Source organism: Muntiacus reevesi, chromosome 8 (genome assembly GCF_963930625.1).
Source record: "Muntiacus reevesi chromosome 8, mMunRee1.1, whole genome shotgun sequence".
NCBI classification, from domain to species: Eukaryota; Metazoa; Chordata; class Mammalia; order Artiodactyla; family Cervidae; genus Muntiacus; species Muntiacus reevesi.
In genome coordinates, this window is record NC_089256.1 from 2,479,889 (window position 1) to 2,484,775 (window position 4,887).

Below are 4,887 nucleotides of genomic sequence, written 5' to 3' on the forward strand. Positions count from 1 at the left end.
TCTCAGACCCTGGTGGAACACACGGCCTGTCCCCGCCCTGCCCCCGCCCGGATCAGGCGGGGAACCCCGGAGGAGGAGAGGGCGAGTGACCGGTCTGCGGCGACCTCGTTCAGGGGGCGACCCCCTCTCTGAGACGCCCCCACCTGCTGCCATGTGCTGCTGCCTCGGATACCCAGCCTCTCGCCAAACTTGCCCGATGCCAGTCCGTCTCTGAGAAACGGGGAGTGTCCCAGAAACGGGGGACCCAGGCTGGCTACGGACTATCTGCTTCTCTCCGGATTCTAGGAGGTGAGAGCCCCCGCCTTCCCCTTCTCCTCATTCTTTTCCCTATCCCTCAGCCCTTTTCCTGGGGGGCTGAGCGCTATAACCTCGGCAGGCCCAGGGAAAAGGGAGGAAGGGTGAGGGACGGGGAGTCTGTAGTTGTGTTCCAGGAGGTGAAGGGGAGGGAAGGGAGAGAGGTTAACTTAGAGATTTGGAGACCGCTTGCGGGATTGTACCATTGACGCCCCTCTAATTGGGAGTGGTTGCCATTTTTCTTCTTCCCCACTTTTTTTTTTTTTTAAAGAGTACTTTCCCCAGAATCGGAGCCTAACCGTCCCTCTCCAGCCCTGTCCAGCGAAGAGCTGAGCGCTCCCTGCGGAGGTAGCGTCCTCCCGAAACAGTTGGTCTTTGGACGGATTTCTTGAAAAAGAAACCAACAGGTTGCCAGCCCCGGCGCCACACAAGTCCGCGGAGAGGGAAGCTCCGATCCCGGTTTTCTCCTGCCTGAGCTGGCCCCAAGCGGGCTGCGGGAGACGCGGGGAGGGAGGGGGCTATGGCTCGGCCTGACCCGTCCGCGCCGCTTTTGCTGCTGCTGCTGCTCTTCCTGGCGCAGCTGGTGGGCCGGGCGGCCACCGCCTCCAAGGCCCCAGCGTGCCAGGAGATCACAGTGCCCATGTGCCACGGCATCGGCTACAACCTGATGCACATGCCCAACCAGTTCAACCACGACACGCAGGACGAGGCGGGCCTGGAGGTGCACCAGTTTTGGCCGCTGGTGGAGATCTACTGCTCTCCGGACCTGCGTTTTTCCTGTGCTCCATGTACACGCCCATCTGCCTGCCAGACTACCACAAGCCGCTGCCGCCCTGCCGCTCGATGTGGTAGCCGCCAAGGCCAGCTGCTCGCCACTCATGCGCCAGTACGGCTTTGCCTGACCAGAACTCATGAGCTGCGACCGCCTCCCAGTGCTGGGTCGCGACGCCGAGGTCCTGTGCATGGATTACAACCGCAGCGAGGCCACCACGGCTCCCCCCAGGCCCTTCCCGGTCAAGCCCACCCTCTCCAACCTGCCGGGGTCGCCGGCCTCAGGGAGCGACTGCGCCGCCGGGGGCCGTCGGTGTTCATGTGCAGCGAGCCCTTCGTGCCCATTCTGAAGGAGTCACACCCTCTTTACAATAAGGTGCGGACGGGCCAGGTACCCAACTGCGCGGCGCTCTGCTACCAGCCGTCCTTCAGCGCCGAGGAGCGCACGTTTGCCACCTTCTGGGTCGGCCTGTGGTCTGTGCTGTGCTTCATCTCCACCTCCACCACAGCGACCACCTTCCTCATAGACATGGAACGCTTCCGCTACCCGGAGGGCCCCATCATTTTCCTGTCAGCCTGCTACCTTTCCGTGTCGCTGGGCTTCCTGGTGCGCCTGGTGGTGGGCCATGCCAGCCTCTCCTGCAGCCGCGAGCACAGCCACATTCACTACGAGACAACGGGGCCTGCGCTGTGCACTGTCGTCTTCCTGCTGGTCTACTTCTTCGGCATGGCCAGCTCCATCTGGTGGGTCATCCTGTCACTCACCTGGTTCTTGGCGGCCGGCATGAAGTGGGGCAACAAGGCCATCGCGGGCTACGCGCAGTACTTCCACCTGGCCGCGTGGCTCATCCCCAGCATTAAGTCCATCACCGCGCTGGCCCTGAGCTCCGTGGACGGGGACCCGGTGGCCGGCATCTGCTACGTGGGGAACCAGAACCTGAACTTGCTGCGCGGCTTCGTGCTGGGCCCGCTGGTGCTCTACCTGCTGGTGGGGACGCTCTTCCTCCTGGCGGGCTTCGTGTCGCTCTTCCGCATCCGCAGCGTCATCAAGCAGGGCGGCGGCAAGACGGACAAGCTGGAGAAGCTCATGATCTGCATCGGGATCTTCACGCTGCTCTACACGGTGCCGGCCAGCGTCGTGGTGGCCTGCTGCCTGTACGAACAGCACTATCGCGAGAGCTGGGAGGCCGAGCTCACGTGCGCGTGCCCGGCCCGGACTCCGGCCAGCAGTGCGCCAAGCCCGAGTGCTGGGTGCTCATGCTCAAGTATTTTATGTGCCTCGTGGTGGGCATCACATCGGGCATCTGGATTTGGTCCGGCAAGACTGTGGAGTCGTGGCGACGCTTCACCAGCCGCTGCTGCTGCCGTCCGCGGCGGGGCCACAAGAGTGGCGGCGCCACGGCCGCGGCCGCCTACCACAAGCAGGTGTCCCTGCCGCACGTGTAGGAGGAGGCGGCCAAGGGACCAGGAGCTGGGCGGGAGTTGAGGGAGCTAGGTTGTTTTCCTTTGGTAGCTTTGCCAAGGTCACTTCCGTTTTACCTTAATGGTGCTGACGCCCCCTCTTGGGGCAACTTGGAGAGGAGGGGCAGGGGCTGTTTCCAGGGGGCACCTGTCCCAGGACTTCTCAGAGGGGCTCAGCTGACATCTGCTCTATCTTCCTGCCTTTTTGAGGGGAACCATGTTTTTAATTTATATGTCGTTTTCTTAATTTTTAACTTTGTTGCATTTTGGCAACAAAATTTACCTTTGCTTTGGGGGGGTTACAATCCTGAGGTTGGCATTATAATGAAGGCCCACTTGGTTCAGGGTTCTGTGAACTGTGTGGTCTCAATTTGGAAAATGTATTTCCTATACTTGTGTCTTTAAAAATAATGTGAACAGTGAAAGTTTAGGTTGCTGTGAGCAGGAAGTTTCCCGTGGGCTTCTCCAGCTTACTTCTCCTTCCACTGCTTAAAGTGTCCCAGATGCTTTAAGATGAGCTGCTTGGCCCTTTCCCTAACTTTGGGGACACCCTAAGTCATACTGAGGAGGGGGAGCATAATGGGTTTTCGCCTCCGGAAAGTGACAAGGTTAGGAAGTGTTGAGAGTTTCTGTGTGTGTCCTAGCTTTGTTTAGCAAGCTTGAGTTTCTTTTCTGTAGTCCTTGTAATCATTCTCATTCTTAATGGTGCAAGCTTTGCTTGAATGACTTAGAGGTAGCATTGTAAGTGTCCAGAATAAATGTTTGGAATAGTGCTAACCTAAGGGATGGCGATTGGTTGAACTTCAATTCCAGACTGTTAAGATGGCAGCTTTGTGCTGGAGGAGTGGGTGGTTCTTAATAGACTCTAGTGATCTTACTTAAAAAAAAAAACAAAAAAAAAACTTGTGTTATATTTTGGTAAAAATGAGCCCACTTCCTTCTTCTGAAAGTACTTAGTGATAGAGCTGAAGGGGTCTCCTTTTTACATTTAAGTACTAAACTGGATATACCTCCTGTAATTAACTAAATTTCCAACACTTCTCTTATCTGCTCCTCCCCCATCCCACCTCCTTTATCATGTTAAACAGTCCTTTTGCTTTTCTTATTCCTCCTCTCCTGGAGAGCTGTGATTAGAAACCACACCCAACCTTGAATGAGGTGCTTGAAAGGGAGGCTGGCTACCTGTGAACAAATATTGGCAGCAATGAGGGAAAATGACTGTCCCTGGACATTGGACTAGATTACAGCCAGATATTTCAAAAGCAGCGAGACACTGCTCTCTGCAGCCTCTGACAACAAATGAGACCCATAACACACTTGCTTAAGCTTTTGAAACGTGAATCAGTGTAGCAAAAGAAAGCCGTTTTCCCCACCCCACCTCAATATATTTTTCTTTTCCTCCTCTTCTGAGAAAGCCTATATATTGGTGAGCACACCCTCACACACTTTACTGTTAGAGAATTCTGTTTGCTTTTCTAATCTGTTGAACCATTCCCTCATTCATATATGAAAGCCTGCGTATTGTTGAATACACACGTACACACACTACACACACACACTTTACTATTAAAAATGCTGTTGCTTTTCTAATCTGTTTAACCATTCATTCAAGAAGAGTGTGAGGCTATAGTTGGGGAAGGGAGTGACAGTGCATTTTCCGGTAAAATACTGGGGACTAAATTTAAGAAGCTAAAATGGCAAATGCAATTAAAATTTGGGAAGACCTCTCTAGAAAAATGACAAGTATAACGATTTGCACTTCATTTATACCAAAGTTGGAAAAGTAAGATTTAAGCCCAGGTCAGCTTTTACTTTATGGATATTAAGTAAACAAGTGTGTATTTTCCACAATGGATTTAATAACTATGCTGATGGAAAGAAGCATGATGTTAATAGTTTTCATGAACTTTCAAAGGCTGTTCATGTTTATAAAAATGCACTGCTCTTAAACACTCATCTAAATCAAAATTAAATTTCAGTATATTTGACAAAACATGGTACACTGAGCTACAGAACTTTCTGCCCATCTAATTCATCTGCTTTTTTTGCAGCTGCTTAGAACCTTGAAATAGATCCCCTGCCTGAGGGCCAGTTCCTCTCCTGTTTTTCAAATGAGGACCTTTTCTGATCACCTTGACCTCTTCCCAGAAAGTACAGAGATTATTCTGCTGCCTTCAGTCATTGTGTCTAATTTGGGTTGTTCCTTTTCCTTTTATTTTTGTGGAAGAGTGCAAAGATGATGCAGAATTTATCTAAAAGTTGTGAGAGGATGTGGTTGAAGTGATTTAATTCTTACTTTTAAAACAATTATTTTTTTATTTCGGCAACATACCAAACCTAAAAAGAACAACCAATTTACTG

General features: G+C 52.4%; 1 pseudogene; it reads left to right on the forward strand.

Annotated features, from left to right (window-relative positions):
- The first annotated feature begins 814 nt into the window (after positions 1-814).
- On the forward strand, positions 815-2,546 carry LOC136173481 (frizzled-5-like; annotated as a pseudogene).
- The last annotated feature ends 2,341 nt before the right edge of the window (positions 2,547-4,887 follow it).